This window comes from Mustela nivalis, assembly GCF_964662115.1.
Source record: "Mustela nivalis genome assembly, chromosome: 1".
Classification (NCBI taxonomy): Eukaryota; Metazoa; Chordata; class Mammalia; order Carnivora; family Mustelidae; genus Mustela; species Mustela nivalis.
Window position 1 is genome coordinate 191,200,107 of NC_139020.1, and position 23,617 is coordinate 191,223,723.

A 23,617-nucleotide genomic window follows, 5' to 3' on the forward strand; every position below is an offset into this window, starting at 1 on the left:
CGTGGCTCGCTTGTTGTGTTTGAACTGCTCCAGAGACTTGGCAGGCCCACAGGCAGCCCTGCACATGCTGGCCTGTCCAGAAGGATGACAGAAGGCAGATGTGGTTCTGACCTCCTCAGAAACCCGCCTCCCTCTGACCTCCTGGTCCCAGCTCCCAAACACAGGTCCCTGGCTTGGGGGCTGAGGGACCTGGATGAGGAGTAGGGGGTTGGATGAGACAGCCCACAAAGGTCAAAGAGTGGGGGGAGGACTTTTAAAACAGCTCTGGGTCCCTGGACGCTCAATTAGGAGACTTGCTGGTGAGCTGGGGCGCAGGCCCCTGGTGTTGTGGATTTCCATGGAACAGATTATCTGTGGAATATTTTGACTTCAGGATTTATTCATGAGTCTTCCAGCCGAAATGAAAAGTGAGAAAGTTAAGCAATATGTTAAAGGGAAAGAAAATAAGCCAGACTTAGGGTCAGGAGTCCCAAACTGAAGTGTTCACAGGATCCCCAGGGCGGCATGGGTGGTGTGTTCCCTGTCCTGGGGACTGTTTCCTCCTTCCCTGTTCCTGCCTCCTTTTGGGAATGCAAGCCCACTGTGACCAGATCTGCTGATTTCCCGAGAGCCTCCAGAAGTCAGGATCTTAATGTAAAATCTTCAGATTTCTCCTGAAAGCACTTCTGAGTTTGAAAGGTTTGCAACCAATCAGCCAAAAAAAAACAACAAAAAAAACCCCTACAAAAAACCTTTAAATTACATCTCTGGGCTGGAATTGAAAAGCCACCAGCTTGCAAGGGACTTAAGACATGCTCTGCTTGTGCCTGTGGAATTTGCAGATGAGGAAACTGAGGTCAGGAGAGACGTGACTTATTCATGATCCCAGAGCTGGATTTGAATTCAGGTCTCTGGGGCTCCAATCCCAGGCCTTCCCCTCCCCCACCTCCCAGCATTACCGGGATAGTGTGTTTGGCCTCTACGAGGGCTCTTGGATGGAGTTTTACTACAGGTGGCAGGGGTCATCCGAGCTCTGCTGTGTAGCTCACAGAGTGGCAGCAGGAGGAAGGGGCCCCAGGGAGCCTGAACATGGTCTCCATTCTCGGTTGACTCCAAGACGTCTGCACATACCCAGAAGAGGCTGTTCTTGGCAGAGCCGCCTCCTCAGACTCATCATCTTGAACAGTGCATGGATTTAATTTTGCCGAAGTTCGAGCTGTTCTAGGCAAGTACATCCAGCGTGGTTCAGCAGAATTTTCTGCCCGAGAATCTATACCGTTTAAAATATTTTGGAGATCTTAACACAAAGCAGGCTACAATAATCACCATGATGTCAGGCCAAAGTCAGCCTTGTCCTTTGGCTAGAAAAGACCGGTGCTGCCTCTGGACTGTGGCATCAAACCCCAGCTGCTCAGCAGAGCAGCCCTGCTGGGATAAGGTGATGAGAAATTTGCATCTGTTAGATGGTTGGTGTGGCCAAATGACTGGCCAAGGGGCTCCTGTTCTTCAGGGCTTGGGGGTGGTGATGCACGGGGTAGGGGGGGGCATGGGACGGGGGTGGGGGTGAGGGATGGGGGAGAGGGTTATGCATGGTCGGAGACTTATGTACTCACTCATGTGCTGCTCAGTCTGCTCGTAAAAAGAAGAGTTCTATTTTTGCAAGTGAGTGCAGCCTGAACCCCAAACACGAAAGCCAGTCTTTTGGAGGAAATTGATCAGGATCCAGGAGCAGCTGTCAGGCCCCGGGAGGGTGACTCATGAGCAGCTACGTTCCTGGAACACACCCGTCCCTGGCCAGCTAGGAAAAGGCTTAGCAAGGAGGTAAATGTGGAGGGGTGGGGTGGGTGCTGCAGGCCTGGCCTCTCCTTTCAAAAACAATGTGTGCTACAGTCAAGGCATCCATCCCCTAGGATCCTCCAGGCTGCTTTAAAAATCGGAGTTTCTGCAGGCCTGGCTGCAGGCTGGCTGCCTGTTTTCCTCTGGAAGACCACAGGGTCACCTCCCAAGCCTGATCTTGGAACAAACAAAATGGGTTCTAGCTCAGGCTCAGCAGGAGGCATGTGCCACCGCCGCTCTTTTGTGGCCGCCTTTCCTTCAGGGCTGTTGGAAGGGTTTCTGAAATCGGTGCGATCTATGGTTCTCAGCAGCGGGTACAACTGGTTTTTCAGGCTGTTGAGAAGGAAAGTCTGTGATTTATGTGGCTGAAGTATGGTGTGATTGAACCCCCACCTCCAATCTCTAAAGTTCCAGAACAAACAGAATTCACGTGAATCCACAGTTTATTTATTAACTTTTTGCAGACGAATAATACCCAAGCAGAAGAGGCTGCACGTAACCCCATAGCTCTCTGGCTTTTCCCCCCACAGAACACACCTTTGCGTTCAGATCAGGAAGCACAGCATGAGCAGTGCCCAGAATTGTTGCCTGTGGCCCCCTCCGTGGCAGCTGGGGGAGGAGCGGACCCCAATCCTGACTTCCGACTTTCTGTAAAGGGAATCGCCAGGATGGGGGTCAGCGGTTTTGTACTTCAGCCATCCTAAGCAGGGGGTGCCGTGAAGCTGAGGGAACACTCAGCTGGGGAGGGTTGTTCTCTGAGTGTTGGAAGGGAGGTTCTCATGGTATTCGTGGGCTGGGGAAGATGTGGTTTCATTGGCTGGGACAGAGACGGATTTGTGGGCACATCCTTGACAGCAGGGGAGCACGAGGAATTGTGACCGTGCCTAGGGGGCCGTGCTGGGCGGGCAGCACCCTGAATTTGTGATGGTGTCGGTCATGTTGTATGTGCCCCCGACACATTGCCATTTTCTTAAAGGCGTGATTGTTGAGGAAGTAGGAGAAGCTGTGAGCTGCCTCCTGGGGTGGAGTGGGGTCCTGAAGGGGAGCCAGCAAGAAATGCCATGTGTCGTTGCTGATAGAAATCTGATCATCCCGGAAGCCGCCTGTTAGCATGTGGGCTCCTGGGAGCTGTTCTCGGAGGGCCCGGACGGTGCCTGCTGACAATGGACGTGGTAGGAGGCAGCCCTGCCTAATGAGTTCCTCGTCTCCTGGCCAAAGGTGTGGGGTTTCTTTGTGGGAAGCCGTGAGCCTCTTTGATGGTTTGTTTAAAAACAAGAGAAGTCTGTCTCGTCCATGTGGCTGTTCCACGTGGACTTCACACTGGTCCTTGACACCGACAGCTGGGAGCTCGCCGGCAGGTGTGGACATAGCCCGGCCTCTCAGTGATTTGCGCTCACGTTACTTGGATGTGCGCCTGGGGTGATTTCTATATATATACTTGCTTTGTGTGGCTCAAGGCAGCAGAGAGTAGCAGATCCTAGTAAGAGTGGTTCCTATTGATTCAGAATTCATTCAACATTTATTAAGCGCCAGCTGGGTACCAGGTGCTAGGGATGACTTTACGGATAGTGAGTGGGGTGTGTGACCTTTATCGACCTACGGTGTTACAGGTAAGCTAGTGGCTCATTTTTTTGGGGGGCGGGGGTATATGTTGTGCATTTGTCTCTCCTGTTGTGTGCTGCTGATGTCCTAACCAGGGACTTGCCCCAAACAAGATATTATGTGTAAAGCATTTTGTGCACTAGGAAATGTTTGGCAAGTAAGCCCTTGGGGTTATTTTTATCCCACAGCCTTCCCTTTATGTGCCAAGTTACGGTATAAGGAGCAGGCCCTCTGCTGGGCACACTACTAACATTATTCTCTGCCTTTTGCATAGTAGGGAGCAGAGCCTTGTGGAGGCGATGCCCACTTCCCTTTAAGGACTCAAGTTGCTTCTCCAAACTTTACGCTTAGCTGCCAGCTGTGGACAGTTAAGGTCTTAGGCAGAGCTGATGGGACAGGAGAGGCAAGACTGTCCAGCTACTGGAATGCTGTATTGATTAGGGAACTTCCCTGTGACTCTGATTCATGCTGAGGCTTTTCTGTTGTGCCATAAACACAGTTCCCATTGGGAATGCTCCTTTAGTCCTTGTCATCCTGTTTGACTGGGTGAAGGTGGTGACAGGAGGCACTCAGGTGGCAGGTGGGTTACAGCAGACACTTTGACGACTTATGGTCGTGTTTGCTTCCCTGGGCTGTCATTCTGCTCTGCTGCTTCCTGTCTGTGGTCATGCCTCAATTTCCTCATCTATCAAATGGGGGTGATGGGATTGCTACAATAATCCAGACGAAGAGCTAACAGGTACTCACAGTCTTTTCTCTTTAGTTATTCCTGCGTTTTCCCGTCTCCCATATCCTGAAGGCACTCTCAACAGAAGCAGAGTCTCTTTTGACCAACAGTGTAGCTTAAAATTTTGACTTTTATGGTCTACATTTTAGACTGGGCTCCTTTGTTGATTTTTTAAAGACTTTATGTAATTTATTAGAGAGAGAGCGCGCGCGCGAGCACACACACGCTTGAATGGGGGAGGGGCAGGGGGAAGAGAAGGAGAGATAATTTCTCTGGCAGACTCCGTATCAAGAGGGGTGCTGGATGCAGGGTTCAACCTCACAGATCTCATGACCTGAGCTGAAACCAAGAGTTGGATGCTCAACCGGCTAAGCCACACTGCACCCCTCCTTTGAAGATTTGAAGTGGGCATCCTATAAAGAGGGTGACCGATTCATCCCTTGGGCTCCCATTTATCTCAGGGACCGCATGGACTGCACTCTTCTCTGAGTGCATGGGGAAGGCTCAGGTTTCCGGGCTGGCCGGGGTGAGAGGTTGGGGAGTGCTGGTGCATGGAGGAGGCAGTAACTTGAAAGGGGACCTGTGGGTGGGAGATGATGCTGGCTCTCACTTTAGAGTAGTTTGTTTATGTGTCTGTCCTTGGCCAGAGAAAGAGGAAATGTCAGGCATAGACCGACAGCACCAGGAGCCCAACCCAAGGGAATGGAAGGAAGACCCGGCTGGTAAATCTGGACAAGCCACTGGAGGGTTCCAGGAAGGAAGCTCGGAGGGCGTTGCCTTTCCCTTGCCAAGTTTTTGTCTCTTACAGATGCGGAAACATTATCAGGGTGGATCCATGAGAAAACGAGCCCCCTGACAAGTCCGTTAGTAAGCGGCTCCAGACTGTCCTGATCTCCCTGGGCATCGTAACCAGTCGTAGGTGCCGAGGACATTCTTCTGGGTTGGTCAGGGGCCCACATGCATGGACCAGGCACTCTCCCCCAGTTTCCGCAGCCCTTTGTGCCCCGGGGGTCTGTGACCCTTATTCCATCTAGTCTTTTTAAGAGCAGGGAGTGGCGTGTGTGTCTCCCTCTCTGGGCAAATGAACTTCTGGAGGGCACGGCCTGGGGGGGTGTGTGTGAGCGTGCACGTGCGTGTGTCAGAGTTACCAACCGTGTTTGTTTCCTGGGGCTACTGGAACACATGACTGCAGATAGTGGTTTCAGACAACGCACGATTGTTGTTTTACAGTTCTGGAAGTTCATAGTCTAAAATCTGTCTTACGGGGCTCCCTTCAAGCTGTCGGTAGGCCTGGATCCTTCTGGAGGCTTTGGGGCAGAATCCGTTTCTTTGCCTTTTCTGGTTTTTTTAAATTTATTTATTTATTTATATTCAGTTTTTAAAGATTTATTTATTTATTTATTTGAGAGACAGAGATCGCAAGTAGGCAGGAGAGAGAGGAGGAAGCAGGCTCCCCGACGAGCAGAGAGACCAATGCAGGGCTCGATCCCAGGACCCTGGGATCATGACCTGAGCCGAAAGCAGAGGCTTTAACCCACTGAGCCACCCAGGCACCTCCCTTTTCGGTTTTTAGAGGTTCACTGCATTTGTTGAATTATAGCCCCTTCCCTGGGTCTCTGCCCTCTGCTTCCTACGTGTCTCCTACTACTGCTCTGACCCTCTCGTGTCCCTCTTAGGGGAGCCTGAGGAGGATGTCAGGCCTGGGGAATCCGGGTTACTCTCCCCACCTCAGGATCTTTAATTTCATCACATCAGCGAGGTTCCTTGTGCCGTGCAAGGTGATACATTCCCTGGTCCTAGGAATTGGGACATGGGTGTCTTTCGGGCGCTGGTCTTTAGCCTGCCACACTCACACATTCCCTGTAGTGCTAGACTCGCACGTCCCAGCTCTGCCCCCCGCCCCCAGCTTTGTGATGCTGGCAAGTTACTGAACAGCCCATGCAGCTCCCCATCTGGTAATAGTACTGCCCCTTCTGAGGCTTAATTGAAGTAATAGATGTGAAGGGCTTAGAGAACCACCTGGCACCAAAGTAAATGCATTTTGAGTATTTGCTGTTATCGTTGTTACTCTCTTATTCTTCATAAGCACTCAGAAAGTGTTTGGATGCGTGTTCCACTTTCCATTTTGGTTGTTCTGACTATTGACACTTACAACTGAAAAGTCTTATCATTAGAGTAAGTATATATATATTTGTAAATATATATATGTATATATATTTAATTTAAGACTCTCACTCAGCATTTAGGATATAAGACTATAAGACTAATGCATCTTGTGTGTGGAAATATTTTCTATTCCTTTGTAGAATGATACATAAGTAGTACTGAGTGTAGGAAGAGGTTAATCTAGTACCTAAATAATCCGATTGGCTACCATTTAAGTCTTTTCTCACATTGCTGTCCGCTTCGTGGGGCTTTTGTCCTTATGTTCCCACCATGGCTGCTCGTCTCCTGCCCTCATGCCCATGTTCCAGCTGGGGAGGAACTAGAAGGGAGGTCCAGCACTAAGGCAGGGAAGCCAAGGCCTTCGGGAATCCTCAGCAGATTTCTGCCTACATCTTTGACCAGAACCGGGGTATGTGTCCTTCCATAGCTGCAGGGGGTTTGGGAAGGTGAGATTGTTTAACTGCAGCATGTTGGGTTCTGTCGGTAAGGGCAAACAGATGCATCAGCCTCTGTCATGATTCCCCAGGGAAACTCTGGCTGGGGTAGGTTCCCCCAGATCCTAATAAGAATGGTTGTGTGTTTATCACAACATCATAATGGCAGAGAACTTTGAACAGCCTACATATCCATTAGTGGGAAATTCACAAATAAATTGCCATCATATCCATCCCATTGAGTGCTCTAAAGCAGTTATGACCTGCATGTATCAACATGGGTAAATGTCAAACATGTAAAATAAACAATTGGAGAAGGTTAGGTATAACACAGTATAATTCCACTTAGATAAAGTTTACATACAGAAAACTGGCTTCTAGTTACCCAGTAAGGAAAAAATATGAGTCAGGAGTGATCAGCATCACAGCCAGAAGTGGGGAGGAATGTTACCAGGCAGGGATGTTCCATGAGCATCCGTTGTTACCTGTGACCAGGGAAGGATCTGGGTTTTGTGGGGCCTGCTGCATATATAATTGGGGGAGATTCCCTTTTAAGAAAAAGAGGGACCCCACCTTGGGCTTTACTGTAAATCTGCCCCAAACTGGCCTTTGCAAGAGTGTGGGTGACTCAGTGGGTTAAATGTCTACCTTTGGCTAGGGTCATGATCTCAGGGTCCTAGGATTGAGCCCAGTGTCACACCCTCTGTTCAGTGGAGTCTGTTTCTCCCTCTGCCTGCCAGTCTGCCTGCTTGTGCTCTGTCTCTCTCAATCTGTCAAATAAAAAAAATAAAATCTTTAAAAAAAGGTTATATCTGATATACCAAGATTGTATCTGCTAAAGTCACATGGGGAGCTCTTTGTAGATGGGTCATAATAACATTCCCAATCACAAGAGCTAATTTTTTTAAAGGCCTCACCATAGGCCACGCCCTGCACTGAGCATTTGGCAGGAACTTTTCCTTGACGCTTCACAGTCAGCTCCTGATACAGACGCCACTTACCGGCCTCCTTCTATGGCCAAGAAAGCAGAGACTCAGAGGGGTCAAGTCGTTTGCCCAAGACCACACGGCTGGTGTATGGCGGAGTCAGGGTTCACATTCAGGGAGGAGAGCAGGACTTGCTTACTAGGGACTAAACACACCACACATAGTGATCTCTCCGTTGTTGTTTTTGTGGGTGTTGTGTTTTCTTCATTAAGACTCATAATTTTTAATTAAGTGGAGGAAGAGCAGTACAACCGGAAAATATTTCTTCCTATTACATGGAGGTTATTTTTGGAATTAGTGTGTAATGGAGTCGTATTTCTCAAAGTAATTGATTTGATGAGTAGGCAAGGATCGCTTGTGATAAGTTAAATGTCTTTGATTAAAGGACGTTTGGTTAGGGCGCCTGAGTGGCTCAGTCAGGTAAGCATCTAGCTTCAGTTCAGTTCAGGATCCCAGGGTCCTGGGATCGAGTCTGGCATCTGGCTCCTTGCTCAGTGGGGAGCCTGCTTCTCCCTCTCCCCCTTCCCCCTGCTCATGCTCTTTCTCTCTCATACGCTGTCTCTCTCTTAAATAAACGCATATAAATCTTTAAAAAAAGGATTTTTGATTAAAAAAAAAAGCCTTCAAAATCCTTGTTGTACTTAATCTGTTGGCTGAACTCATGGAAAGCACCAGGTGTAAATAATCAAGAAGTCAGTCCTAATGATTAACTAGTAACAAAGCTGCCTGAGAATCTCCCCGTATGGATGTACATTAGGCATCATGAGGTCCCAGACCCACATGCATGACTGTGTCTGTGGGTCTGTTTCATGGCGTCTGGTGAGGATAGGACTCTATACACTCGTGGGTATACCACATGGATATAACTTCCTGTGGATCCCAAAATGATTAATCCCACAAGGAGGAGGAAAGCATGAAGGCAAGTCGTGACTGAATCGGCCATTCCTCAAAAATGTGTGAGTTAAAAGACAAACCAAGGAAAACCCACAGGGCTTGGCTGTGGCTCCCCCAATAGATTGCCAAGGCCATGGAAGAGCTCACGGCAGCACAGAGCCCTGCACACGGTCTTTGCCCCCGGGGAGCCCCATAGCCAGGAAAGCGGGGAAGTGAACCAGCGTCCATCCAGTGTTGCTCTTGGCTGCAGAGAGGGAAAGGAAGAAAAGCCAGAATGACCAGGAGAAAAGGAGCTAAACCGCCTTCCTGGTCACATTTAAAGGGTACTAATGTTTGTACATATTTGTAAATATTGAGTATACCGTTACCAAGTAACAGCCTTACCAAGTGACTGAGTGGAGGGCCTCCTTCTGTTTGAGTGCACTGGTTTGGGCTTCTTTGTTGTTGTTGTTGTTCAGAGAGGGTTTGGCTCCTTTTCTTTTGTGTGGTTCTATGGGTCGAATAAAGGGGAGTTTGTTTTCCAATTGTCTGTGTGCAGGAAGCATTGGCCGACTGTAAAAATTTGGCACTGAAAAGCGAGCGGCAGTGCGTGAGATTACTGATTTGGTGTTTGCATAAATAACTCCAGAGCCCTAAAAACCACCCTGTGCACCATCCCATACCTCAGGACATCAAAGGCAATGAGGTCTCGCCCTCCTCGTTTTGCAGATGGGGAAATAGAGGCCAGAAGACCCTGCATGCCACGTTGCTTATAGTGGTTTACAAGTTTGTTTTTTTATTAAGATTTTATTTATCTATTTGTCAGAGAGAGAGCGAGAGTAAGAGCACAAGCAGGGGAAGCAGCAGGCAGAGGGAGAAGTAGGCTCCCCACCAAGCAAGGAGCCCAATATGGGACTCTACCCTGGGACCTTGGGATCATGACCTGAGCCGAAGGCAGACTCCTAACCGCCTGAGCCGCCCAAGCACCCCAGGAGCATGACTTTTTTGAAAGGTGAAAGTTGACAAGTTATAAACATCCTCTAGAAATTCTAGGTTGGGACATGGAGCCCCTGGACGGGTGAATGTATAAAATCCTTTGGGTTTCCTTACAAGTGCAGGAGGAATGGTGAGTCAGGGCCATGGGGTAAGGGGTGCAGAGGGGATACTGCGATCATTTATCCCTTGCTCCCCATTCTCTTGCTGGGGCCTCTCATTTTATTCCCAGGCTGGCTTTCTCTGTCAAGCAGGTGTCTATGGATGGGGGGAAAGCCCCTGCAAACAGCTCCTCTGAGTTCCTGTGACAACGTGTCCCGCTGGGGAGGCTCTGTACTGTCTGCCCTGTTTATGGAAAGGCTGCCAGACCCCGCTCTTGCCTGGTCTTTCTTGCTCAGACAAGCCCACTGCTAAGCTGTCAGGGGGCAAGGTTTGTTTTTGACATATCTTCCCACCCACCACGAGCTGTGCTTCCTCCGATAGCAGCCTCTTCCAAGAAGCCAGCTCCCCCAGCCCCATCCCTAAGGCCAGTTCTCTTCTAGGCCATAGACCAGGCAGAAATCACCAAACGCGGACCCTGTCCTGCAGGAACTCCCCTCGACAGCGTGTGGGTGGACTGAACTGAGATTTGGCGACAGAAGGGAGAGTGGTCTATTCTTAGGGAAGTCATGGGGGTCAGGAAGGCCTTCTCAGAAAGGGTGGCCCAGGGCTAGCTCTGCAGAGGCTCAGCCGCTTGGAGAGAGCCAAGCACTACAGGCCTAGGTGTTGGAATGGGAGTGGGGGGCATCCTTCAGCAGGGCTGGGTGTGTGGTATGGGGATGCTGGGGTGGGTATCCCAGGAAATAAATCCAGGGGTAAGGGGGGGTGGGGAGTGTAGTGGTTAGTCTACTTTGCTCTACTTTTTATCTTGGATTTTATTTTCTAAGAGATAGGGAACCTTTCGAAGATTTGAAATGGGATGCAAGGATGAGGGGGGAATGACTGTATTTGAGATTTAACCGCTCCTTGATGCTCGAGGTGTGCAGGGGGAGTCAAGATTGGGGGCTGGGTCAGGGAGGAAAGGGTCTAAAGCACAATGGATGTAGAAATGGTGGTGGGGGTCTCTGGACTCCCCGGGGTCCAGAGTGGGTGTGTGGAAGATGGTGATACCATTCATGGAGAATCTCTTCTTTAAGTGGGGAGCGACAGTTCCTAGATGCACAGAACAGGGCTTAGTTCTAGCCCGTTTTCCTTTCCCTCCCGGCAGCCATGTTCATAGAGGTCCCAGCACCTCCCTTGTCTACTCCTCTCATTCAAAGCTCACTCAGCCCGAGCCCTATGCCCCAGGGCCTTGCCCGTTGCTGGCTCAGCTAATGAATTGCTTCTTGTTATGTGTGGGAGTTAATGGTTGGTGGGTATTAATATGTTACCCAGCCCTGGTAACCTATTTCCATTTTAAACAGGTGCTTAGAGCTCTTAGGTCAGCACTGAAAGTTTCATCAGAATTTAATCAGAAAAACTTCAAATGTCCAATTTTAGCTTCAAGTGATTTTTTTTTTTTTTTTTTTTTTTTTTTTAAGGTTTTTCTCTAGTGGAGTCTCAAATGGAGATCAGGTTTGAACACCAAAAACTAATTTGCTAAGACATTTTACTCTCTTTTGCCCTCTAGTGGCAGATTCTTGAACACCTCTTTTTAAGTCCAACCGCTTTGGGATTCATTGATTCATAAAATAATTATTGCGTGTCTCTTATGGGCTAGATGCCTCAAAGGGCCTCACTGTCTGGACTTGTGATGGCCACCCAGTCTGTTCCTAAAGGATCATCAAGGTATATAAAGTAAGTTAAAATGAATTAATTAGGTCTGGAAGATTTAATTTTTTAATTTTTTTTTTTTTTTTTTTTAAGCATTTCCCATTTCTCTTTGACATAGTGTGTATCCTGAGGTATTACAAACAGGGGTCTGAGAATTGATGTGGTGTGTGCCAGTCGTATTTCCCACTACCTATCTCATTTCTTTTATTATCCTGGATTCAGAAGAATGTGGATTGTACCGTGTTGTTATGGATCTAATAAGAAAACTATTACAAGATCACCCGTCAGTTGGCTCAGGTCATGATCTCAAGGTCCTGGGATTGAGCCCCGTGTTGGGGCTCAGTGCGGAGTCTGCTTGGGATTCTCTCTCCCTCTTCCTCTGCCCCTTCCCTGCTCATGCTCTCTCTCTAGCTCTCTCTGAAATCAATCAATCAACCTTTTTTAAAAAAAGATTACCCATCAATGTTAGTGGTAGTATCTTGAGACAAGTAAGGTACATAATGCTGGGAACACGTGATCTCTTCTGTGAGGGGTGGTGAAATGAATGGGAGTGACGAAGTTCTTTTCCCTTCCTGGCAAATAATTTTAGAGAAATATCCAGATCCCCCCCCACCACCTCAAAGTAAGCTCTTCTGGAAAGACCAAACATGTGGATGAATGAACTGAAATTTTCTGTGAGTTATTATTTGTATGCCTGAGGCAAAGCAGGTGAGTGCCCAGCGCAGTGCCTGACGCGCCAGCACTCCAGGAAGCCTGCCTGCCTGCCTTCTTGACTAAAGCTTGTATGGTTCCACCTTGTGTTCTTGCCATGTTTTTGTTTTGGCTTTACTTTTTTTTTTAACATCTTAATTTAATTTTATTTTTTCAGTGTTCCAAGATTCATTGTTTATGCACCACACCCAGTGCTCCATGCAATATGTGCCCTCCTTAATGCCCACCACCAGGCTCACTCATTCCACCACCCCACCCCCTGCAAAACCCTCAGTTTGTTTCTTAGAGTCCACAGTCTCTCATGCTTTGTCTCCCCCTCTGACTTACCCCAAAATTCACTTTTCCTCTCCTTCTCCTAATGTGCTCCATGTTATTCCTTATGTTCCACAAGTAAGTGAAACCATATGCTAATTGACTTTCTCAGCTTGACTTATTTCACTCAGCATAATCTCCTCCAGTCTCGTCCATGTTGATACAAAAATTGGATATTCATCCTTTCTGATGGCTGAGTAATATTCCACTGTATATGTGGACCGTATCTTCTTTATCCATTCGTCTATTGAAGGGCATCTGGGCTCTTTCCACGTTTGGTGATTGTGGCCATTGCTTCTATGAACACTGAGGTACAGATGGCCTTTCTTTTCACTACATCTGTATCTTTGGGGTAAATACCCAGTAGTGCAATTGCAGGGTCATAGGGTAGCTCTATGTTTAATTTTTGAGGAATTTCCACACTTTTTTCCAAAGTGGCTGCACCAACTTGCATTCCCACCCACAATGTAAGGGGGTTCCCCTTTCTCCACATCCTCTCCAACACTTGTTGTTTCCTGTCCTATTAATTTTGGCCATTCTGACTGGTGTAAGGTGATATCTCAATGTGGTTTTGATTTGAATCTCCCTGATGGCTAATGATGATGAACATTTTTTTTATGTGCCTGTTAGCCATTTGTATGTCTTCTTTGGAGAAGTGTCTGTTCATGTCTTCTGCCCATTTTTTGACATGATTGTCCGTTTTTTGGGTATTGAGTTTGAAGAGTTCTTTATAGATCTTGGGATCAGCCCTTGGCTTTACATTTTTATGCAGACATTTTGCCCCAAGCTTCACATAGCATCACACTGCTTAGTCAACAAAGCCTTGTGGTATTTTTTTTTTAAAGATTTTATTTATTTATTTGAGAGTGAGAGTGAGAGAGAGAGAGAGCACGAGATAGGGGAGGGTCAGAAGAAGAAGCAGGCTTCTCGCTGAGCAGGGAACCCAATGCGAGACTCAATCCCAGGACTCCAGATTCATGACCTGAGCCGAAGGCATTCACTTAACCAACTGAGCCACCCAGGTGCTTACCTTGTGGTATTTTAAAAAATAGTGTCTGATCATCATAACAGCTATGAAAATTAACATTGAGCTTTTCATGAGCTATGAATATTATCATATCCAGAGGACTGAGGCTCAGGCAGGTTAAACAGCTTGTCCAAGGTCATGTAGTTAATTACCAGCCTCCAGCCAGGGTCTTCTGCCCCCAGGGCTGGTGCTGTTTACACTGTGAGAGAGAAAAACCCCTGTTCTCAGGAGGCTGGTGTCAGACTTGATTGTGGAGTGATATTTTTGGTGACAGCGTGTAGGGTTTCCCATCCTGTTATCATTTAGACCTCTGTGAGGAGGTGTTTATACTGCATGACTTGGTGAATAAGCATATGGTGGAGGTGGGCTGGGCCACAGAAGGCACTGGGGTTGGCCGAGGGCCTGGCACTGTGCTGCTGATGCCCGAAGGTCAGGATTCTCCACTGTGCTGGTGATGAGGCTGGCATCTGGGGGTGTCGTCCCCCCCAGAGGGGTCTTCTTCCCCTTGAGAACTGTGACTTTGCCAGCCTGGATCCTTTCTAATTCCTGGAGAAAGGTGACATGGAGGTGCAGCCACATAATCCAGGAAACACAGTTTTCCTTGTCCCAACCTAGGAGGCCAGTTCTGTGTTCCTAGAACACAGCCACTGTAGGTGTCTGAGACAGACAGGAGGGACTCGGCAGCCATGTCATGCTGTGGATATAGCAGGTGTTGGCTGAAAAGTTCTAGTCATAGATGCTGGAGGTCACATACCTTTCCGATTCTCCAGTGTGCCACACTCCCTACCACAGGACCTCTGCATGTGCTGTCACCTCTGCCCAGGATACTTTTCCCCCTGTCGTTCTTTAGATTTCATACAAAGGTCCACTTTTATCTGAAAACCTTAACCATTGTACACATATACACTTAGCCTGGGGAAAATATCTACTTAACTCACAAATGAGAAAACTAGAAGGATGAGGAAGACAAGACTAGTTTTAATAAGTACTCAGGAGTGGGGCACCTGGCTGGCTCAGGGCATGGAGCATACAACTCTTGATCTCAGAGTTGTGAGTTCAAGCTCCACATTGGGTGTAGAGATTACTTAAAAATAAAATATTTTAAAAGAAAAGTACTCAGAAAAATATATGTGTGTATATACACATGTACACATATATACATATGTGCGTGTGTGTGTGTGTGTGTGCACGCACACATGTATAGTCATGGGAAAACATGGAGAAAAGGATGTTGAGATAAGACTGCAAACTTAGATCAAGGTTATGGTTAGATGATGGTTAGGTCCTACAGGAAAATAACACTGTAGCCTTTAGAATCCTGTCTTAAACCTGACAGAAGTTACTTGTGACTTACCAGTCTATTATAAATTAACATCCTAACTTCACAGAGTCTGGGCCCTCTTCAAAAGTGAATAGTGAATCAAAGAAATTTTATCTTCCCTGTAGGCAGGCTCTGGCTACGGACTCTGGAAAGGCATGCTTTATTTCCTAGTTTTGGATACTTACTCAAAATGGCATTCTACCTTGAGTTGCTATCACAGTGCCTGACCCAGGAGATATCAGTATGTGTTGAATGAATGAACACACGGATAGAAGGTTGGTTCCTCAGGCACACATGGGGCCGGGTGTTAAGTATGGGGAATGCCACGCATTTGAGGTGGAGCCTCTGCCTTTCCACTGGAGAGTTTGGGGTCAGAAAGCAAGCTGTGAGCAGACCAAGGGGGGGCTGGGGTGGTAGGGCAGTTAAACAGGATTTGGGGCAATAAAAGGAGATGTCAGAAGTCCAGCAGTGAGAACAGGGTCTTAAGAACCAAGGAGAACTCAGAGATCGAGACAAAGGAAGGAAGGAAAGGAACGGGTGCTTCTGGCATTATCTACAATATGTGATTCATTATAGGAAGGCCTTACTCCACATGATCTGTCCCAAGTTTACCCCTCTCCTGGCCGGTGAGGTGGTGGTAGTATTCTTTCTGGCCCAGGCCAGAGTGTTACACAAACGGCTGTGGAGTCAGGCACACTTGGATTTGCGTTCAGGCTCTGCAGCTCGTGAGGGGTATAGACCTTGGCAAGGTCCGGACCCTTCCTCCCTCCACCTCTGCTTCCTTATTTACAACATGGGGATGCAGTCTGAGCAAATACCAACACCTCTGATGCTGCAGACTTGGGGTTGTGTTGCATTCAGAGGTTTGGAGTCCATTAGGCGACCATCAAAACAACTCTACGGTTTGCTGTCTCTCCAAGAAGATCCAACGAGGATGCTTTATACTCGAGAGTAGTCCTTTAAAGGACTCCTCTCTCTCTTCCTCATCCCTTTCTGTTTCCAGCTCACCCTTGCCTTGCAGGCACCCTAAACCTTCCCCTGTGCTCCAGAAGACTTTTCTCTTCTTCCCCACTCCGTGTTCCCCTTTTCTCTCTCTCCATACACCTGCTTCTCTGTCCTCTGATTAACTCAGTTTGCACAACAAAGGGAAGAAGATGGCAAAGTCCTTCCTAAGCCAGCCGACAAGAAGCTGTGTAAGCTCAGCCTTTAAAGAGCTTTTGCCCTTGATTCAGAAAGAAGAGGCCCTTACAGTGTGGTCATGAGGATTAATTTGAAAGGAGTATATGTCAAGTTTCTGGGAGTTAGTGAACCTCGAGTAAATGGCAGCTCCTAGGATTGTTACAGAGAAGGAAGCTCGTTGGAGATGCTCCCACAGCTGTGAAGTGATGAGCTGCGGTTGTAGCTCAGCCAGCTTGGCTCTGGTGCATGAACTCGGAGTGAGTACCACGCCAGGTGGGTTACAACTCACCCAGGAGGTCAGGGCTGTTCCTAGGGAGTGGGGCGGGGACTATGCTAGGGCTGGAGACCAAGGTCCAAAGGGTCCCAGCTGTCAGGCACAGCCTGGCAGGAAGCCAGACAAGCTGTGTTCTGGTCTTGAGCTGGGGGGTGGGGAAGGGTCTTATGCCAAGTTTCCAAGCTTGCTGAGCAGGCCATCAGAACTGGCTGGGTTTGATCCGGAGCGGCCTGTCCTCTTGGCTACTAGGATCTTGCTGTCCTTGCGTGCAGACCCGCTGGGGTTTTCTGGGAGAAAGCAGGCAGCTTTGACCCAGAATGAGTGTCTGTGAAGTTTGGAGTCTGATCAAGAGGATAGCCTCGGAGAAGAGAAATGGGACGGTGCTGTGGGCCCCCTGCAGACATCTGGTCAAGGGCCCAACGTTGCATGGATTCTCTGATGCAGAGCTCACACTCAGAATTCCCAAGGCCATTTTTTAGGTGACATTCAAGGGCTCCAGCAAGAAAAACACAAGTGAGGAGGGGATCAAATGCTCTATGACCTTTCTCTTAGCTCTTCTTTTAGGGGGAAAAAAAGGGGGGGCCTTTTTTTTTTGGAAATTTTATTTATTTATCACAGAGTGGGAGAGAGAGAGCACAAACAGGGGAAGCAGCAGGCAGAGAGAGAAGCAGGCTCCCAGCTGCGCAAAGAGCCTGACGCAGGATTCCATCCCAGGACTCTGGGATCATGACCTGAGCCAAAGGCAGATGCTTAGAAGACTGAGCCACCCAGGTGCCCCAGAAAAAAAGCCTTTTTGTTTGCAGTTCAGATTAATTTTTTCAGAAAAAAACTGCAGAAGGTGTTGGAGGTTTGCTTCAAGGCAGCGGGAGTGGCGCCCTCTGAGAGGGCTGGGTGGGAGATGGACAGGGTCAGCAGCTGAGCGTTTCTGGCGTCAGCCAGCAGAGGGCACTCTTCGCTTACGTTCCGTGCTGTCCCCTTGCCTTGGCCAGGTTCTCTTGCGGAGGCTGGAGTCCTGCTGTCTCCTGGAAAAGTCAGTCTTGGAAAATACTCACTTCCAGCTATTTCTAATTTAACTCTGAGTCCTCAAGGAGTGGACTTTTCCCTTTAGAGCCACAATGTCTGTGCTGTTATTTTAACGACACCATCTGCTTTCGTCTGAACGTCCAAGAGTCAGAACAGGGAGAGGCGTTCTCCGAGGCTCCGAGAGCACATGTTCAGACAGAAACAGGCCAGAGGGGCACAAAGTGTTACATAAACACCAATTAATACATACTTGGCTCCAGATGAGCCCTGTGTGTCAGGTTTGCGATCTTCACACCTCCGCAGTCCAGGCCCTTCTTCCCATTGGTACAAAAATGAAGAAGACAGTTAAAAAAGCAGAGCATTGTGCTGGCCAGCCCTAGAAGGGAGCAACATCGGGACCTACAGGGCCCCCACTTCCCATGGGGGACATTTTAATTCCTTCCAGGGGTTCTTCGTTTTCCTCCAACACAGTTGTAATCCTGCAAATGCAGGATTAGGAATGATAGGTAGGGGCACCTGGGTGGCTCAGTGGGTTAGGCCTCTGCCTTCAGCCCAGGTCATAATCTTAGGGTCCTGGGATCGAGTCCCTGCACTGGGCTCTCTGCTCAGCGGGGAGCCTGCTCCCCCCCGCCCCCACCGCCTGCCTCTCTGCCTACTTGTGATCTCTGTCAAAAAAAAAAAAAAAAAAAAGAATGATAGGTAATACTTTCTGTATTATACCTACCATTTGCTGGGCACTGTGCTCTTAGGAGTGTCTGCTTATTAAAACCTCTTAAAATATTAAGAGATAAGTGAAGAAGTGCTGGGGCTTCTGAGGCTTTGTAAGGGTCAGACACTTGCTGAAGGTCACGTAGCTGCTGAGGGAAGATCCGGATTTTGCCCTGCACAAGTGTTGCTCAGACCTGCCCATCACCCATTTATTGAGTCCTAATTATTATTGTTATTAATAATTATTAATTATTATCCTATTATTGCGGGACAGTGGGGTGCAGACATAAGAGGCAAGGCCTCTCCCGCTAACTTTAGTTTCAAATGTGTTTTTTTGATAACTTGAAAGCTGAAAGAAAGCAAGAAGGAAGGAAAGAGCCAGTCCTCAGGGAGCGTACATCAAAGAGTGGGGACCCTAAGGGGCCCTGCATTCCTTGGAAGACCCCTTCCTCAGAGGCCACCAGGAGGGAGGTTGTAGGGAGAGGAGGAGGTTGGCTAGTCTGGCTCCATTTCCTCCTTCCCTTCTATTTGAGCAGCTCTGTTTCCACCAGGTTTTTGTCTCGGGTTTTGTGTACAGTCCGGTTTGAAACATGGTTCTGCGGCTGAAAAGAACAGAGCCAAGCTTCGGTGTAGCAGCTCAGAGCTAAGGGCATGCTTGCGGCCACATCCACCCTCATGCCCTGGGTCCCTTCATTTTCCAGCTCTCTTTCCCCTGGCTTCTTCCCTTGTGCCCCACCCCCGTGCCACACGCTACCCTCCCAGGCTCCTGCGAAGCTTCCGCATTGCAGGAGAAGCAGCCTCGGGGTCCAGGCTCGGCTGCCCGCCCTGCTCCCACACTGAGTGCTGTCCTTGTGGCCAGGTTCCCCCTTGCCGAGGTGGGATGCTAACAGAATCTGCCCCCCAAGGTGTGGCTGGGTTATATGAGATGATGTTTTAAGCATCACCAGACAGACTTCCTTCACGGAGAGAACAATATAAAGGACATACCACTGAGACACGCGTCACAATGACTGAATCTCAGAGCGCTGTGCCAAGCGAAAAAGACACAGAAGCGTACTCGCTGTGTGATCCCACTTACGTGACGTTTTGGAAAAGGCAAAATTATAGGAAGAGCAAACAGATAGATAGTTGCTGGGAGGTAGGGTGGAAAGGACGGTATGACTACAAAGGGGCAGCACGAGGGGACTTTTCCTGGTGGTGGAAGAGCTCTGTGTCTTCACTGTGGTGATGGTCATACACTAGTGAGGGTCACAACTCACATGTGCGCATCAAAAAGCGAACTTGTATGGAAAAGCGTATTTTAAAAAACAAATGAATAAAACTAAATACAGGCAGGAACACGGAACACTCTGTCATCACTCTACAGGTGTGGAAACGGAGGCTCGGGACCCTGGGAAATGGTGGAGAGATTTCTTTGTCTTCTCTTCTGGCTCTCTGCCTCGGTCCCTCTGGGCGCTGAGTGCTGCTCTGGGAGCTGAGAAGATCAAGTCCTCAGGAGGAAGGATTGGTGTTTACCCCCACGGAACTCACCTTCTAGCATTCTGGGAAACAGGCAGGGAGTAAGTCAGTCTAAGAGTGGTGCGGAGGGGAGGGTCAGGGTGCCGTGGGACCAGAGCAGCATCAGGGTAGAGGGCCTTTGAGAAGTGACACTGAGGGCTGAGTTTCCCTACGAAGAGAGGTCTGCTCAGAGAGGTCTCTATGGGCAAGGGAGAGGGTGGACTGTAGCCAGGGAGGCTGGACCACAGGGAGGTTGGTGGCTTTAAACAGATGAAAATCCATTCTGAGGGCGTTGGGAAGCCTTTGCAGTTTGAAGCAGGGCCAATCCCAGATCTATCCGTCTCCAGACAGCAGGTCTGGTCCACACCCCGCACTTCCTGCCTTGCTGGGGGAGCCTGAGAGTTGAGTGGGATGTCCCCAGTTTGTGCATATGTATTTCTTTGACATCTAGTCCACTCTGCAGGGGACTCATGCGTCCCCCGCACAGTGGACTCCAGCGCCCAAATACAATCTGTTACTAAGTTGCATCTGGCAGAGCCCGGGGGCTTTGTAACTGCTCAGGACTTCATGGCTGAGGCTCCTTGGGCAACCAGAGATAACTTTCTCTCCCCTTGCCTTCCTGCCCCACTTGCCAGACCAGGTCACCCCCTGGGGTTATCTTGGTCCTTCACTTGGTGATTTGTTAAGGGTCTGCACTCCTCCCCTACTTGCTCACCAGCTGTCGCCAGTATCTGGTACCTAGGAGCCCTCAGGTGAGGTTTGTGAAATGCAGGAGGGGAGGGACGGCGAAGGAGGAAAGTGGTTGTTCTCAGTTCTGGTCCTTCCCTGTGTGCACTCCTCCTCTCAGAATCGGTTTCCTTGTCTGCCTTTACAAAGCAGCCCGTCTTGAGCTCTTGCTGCCCATCCTGTGCATCTGGGGGATGCCCCTGGAGATGAGTCAGTCCTGACCTGGGGCTCCCAGGAGCAGTGATGACATCACATCATCACATCATCAGAGCACGACGCCCTGCTGTGAGGCGTGTGCTGTACCAGACTCATGGTGCTGTTCTAGGCTCATCAGTCTTTGAGTTTTTAAAATATTCTTTAAAATTTATTTATTTATTTATTTTTCAATGTATTTATTAATTATTTTTATTAACATATAATGTATTATTTGCCCCAGGGGTACCGGTCTGTGAATCATCAGGCTTACACATTTCACAACACTCACCATTTCACATACCCTCTCCAGTATCCATAACCCAACCACCCTTTCCCTCCCCCATCCCCCCAGAAACCATTTTGTTTCCAGAGATTAAAAGTTTCTTATGATTTGCCTCCCTCCTGATCCCATTTTGTTTCATTTTTTCCTTCCCTACCCCCAAGCCCCCTGCTCTGCCCCTCAAATTCCTCATATCAGGGAGATCATATGATAATTATCTCTCTCTGATTGACTTATTTAGTTCAGCATAATACCCTCTAGTTCCATCCATTTTGTTGCAAATGGCAAGATTTCATTTCTTTTTTTTTTTAGGATTTTATTTATTTATTTGTCAGAGAGAGAGGGAGAGAGAGCGAGCACAGACAGACAGAATGGCAGGCAGAGGCAGAAGGAGAAGCAGGCTCCCTGCCGAGCAAGGAGCCTGATGTGGGACTCGATCCCAGGACGCTGGGATCATGACCTGAGCCGAAGGCAGCTGCTTAACCAACTGAGCCACCCACGTGTCCCCAAGGTTTCATTTCTTTTGATGGCTGCATAGTATTCTATTTATATATATATATATAGATATAGATATTGTATATATGGCATATATACAATATATAATTGTATAAATATAAATAAATAGTATAAGTATAAAATAATTGTATATATACAATATATACAATATATATTGTATATATACTATATATATACATTGTATATATCTCTCTCTATATATACCACATCTTCTTTATCCAATCATCTGTTAATGGACATCTAGTCTTTTTCCATAGTGTGGCTACTGTGGACATTGCTGCTATAAACATTCTGGTGCACGTGCCCCTTCAGATCACTACATTTGTATCTTTAGGGTAAATACCCAGTAGTGTAACTGCTGCGTCATAAGGTAGCTCTATTTTCAACTTTTTGAGTAACCTCCATGCTATTTTCCAGAGTGGCTGCACCAGCTTGCATTCCTCTTTCTCTGCCTCCTCTCCAACATCTGTGTCTTTGAATTTAAATGCAGGTATTTGTATTTGAAGATTTCCTATGTTTCCTTGTTTTTCTTCAGAAGCATTCATAGGCCAGTGCAGAGAAATTTATCCTCCTTTGCTCCAAAAGAAATATATTTCCCGGGGACACCTGGGTGGCTCAGTTGGTTGGACTACTGCCTTCGGCTCTGGTCATGATCTCGGAGTCCAGGGATCGAGTCCTGCATTGGGCTCCCAGCTCCAAGGGGAGTCTGCTTCTCCCTCTGACCTTCTCCTCGCACATGCTCTTTCTCACTGTCTCTCTTTCAAATAAATAAATAAAATCTTAAAAAAAAAAAAAGAAAGAAATATATTTCCCATAACATTTTGGATTTCCATGATCAGGAAGGTGAACTAATGTTGCTTTTGCTGATAGTAGGTGACGGGGGGGTGGGTAACTGGTCACTACGGGGGCCACCAAGGAGTCTTGAAGGATCAGTTTCCATGTGGAAGGTCATACCTCCCATGTTTTCTTTTCTTCCCCTCTTAATTCCACTCTAAGAGCCAAACTAATCCAAAATATTATCTTTTCCTCCATGGCCCCCTGGTGTTTCAAAATCTGTCAGAGTCTAGGGGAAGAATATTCACTTGTTTATAGTTCAATGTTAGCAGTTAAAAATGAACTTTGTAACACAGAAATGGAAAATACACAGAGGGATTTTATTTTATTTTACATTTTCTTTTAAATATTTTTATTTATTTACTTGACAGAGAAAGACACAGCAAGAGAGGGAACACAAGCAGGGGGAGTGAGAGAGGGAGAAGCAGGCTTCCCGTTGAGCAGGGAACCTGAGGTGGGGCTCGATCCCAGGACCCTGGGATCACGACCTGAGCCAAAGGCAGATACTTAAGGATTGAGCCACCCAGGTGCCCCCACAAAGAGATGTTTTTAAAAAGTTCTAGGGGGTCCTTTGTGGCTCAGTTGTTTGGGTCCGACTTTTGCTTTCTGTTCAGGTCCTGATTTTGGGGTCATGGGATGGACCCCTTCGTCAGGCTCCAAGCTTAGTACGGAGTCTGCTGGAGATTCTCTCAAATGAAACCTTTTAGTTTTTTAAATGTTGGATGCTACAACAACTAAAAAAGGGGGTTCACCTTGTGGGTCATATAAAATATATCAGCAGTCTGCCTATTTATGACTTGCATAAATTAGGGTTAGGGTTAGGGTTAGGGTTAGGGTTAAGGTTCAGATTTTGCACCTGAAATTTAACTTTGAGGTTAAATTGTGATTTTTGTTCACTTGTCACATTTTTATTTTGTGTGTTTTTATAATGAGCATACAGTACTTTCATAAGCAAGAAAAAAGAAGGAAACATCTTTATAACCCAAAGGGCTACTTACCTTTTAATTCTTGTTCATGCCCACTGGATAGGTGGGGATGGTTGAGTTGTCTGGACTGTGGGGATGGCTATTGGAGCTTTGGTTTAGGGAACAGGAAAGGAGACCCATATCCAAGAGGTCCCAGAGGCTGCTGACTGAGGCAGCAGGTGGGGACTGGGGGCCTGTTACGTGCTTGGCACCATCCTCTGTGTCCTGTACCCTCACTCATTGCATCATCCATTTCCTCACTCATTCATTCACCAGGTATCTACTGAGCACCTGTGGGTGTTGAGCACCATTCTAGCCCCAGCAGTGAACAAAGTAGACAAAGATTCCCACCCTTGTGGGACTCGAGTGGGAGAAACCGATGATGAGTAATAGGGTAGGTCTGATGGTGATAAACCTAGGAAAGAGGCAGGGGTTGGGGAGCGGAGGGCTGGGGGTGCTGTGGTTTCCAGTAGGGTGATCTGGGAGAGTCCTACAGAGAAGAGACCAGAAAGAAAGGTTTCACTCTGTTACACATATATTGCTTGTTTAGTGTGTTAGGAACTGTGTGTTAGGCACAGTGGAGGGTCTTCTGGAAACATTCCCATTTTCTGATATACTTCCTTCTACAGACTTAGAAACAAAAGCTTAGTTTTTTGGTTGCG

At 47.8% G+C, this 23,617-nt stretch overlaps 1 protein-coding gene across 6 annotated transcripts in view; it reads left to right on the forward strand.

The window, feature by feature from the left end:
* Nucleotides 1-23,617, forward strand: part of ARHGEF3 (Rho guanine nucleotide exchange factor 3) — a 312,629-nt gene that overhangs the window by 52,975 nt on the left and 236,037 nt on the right. Inside the window, exon 1 of one of the 6 annotated variants that reach the window (XM_082739209.1) lies at nt 2,375-2,489. The exons of 4 other annotated variants lie outside the window; for them this stretch is intronic. The gene's annotated coding sequence lies outside the window, so the exon portion shown is untranslated. Of the gene's footprint in view, nt 1-2,374; nt 2,490-8,580; nt 8,687-23,617 lie in introns of those variants that run through there. One more of the 6 variants, XM_082739208.1, reaches the window with a different exon arrangement.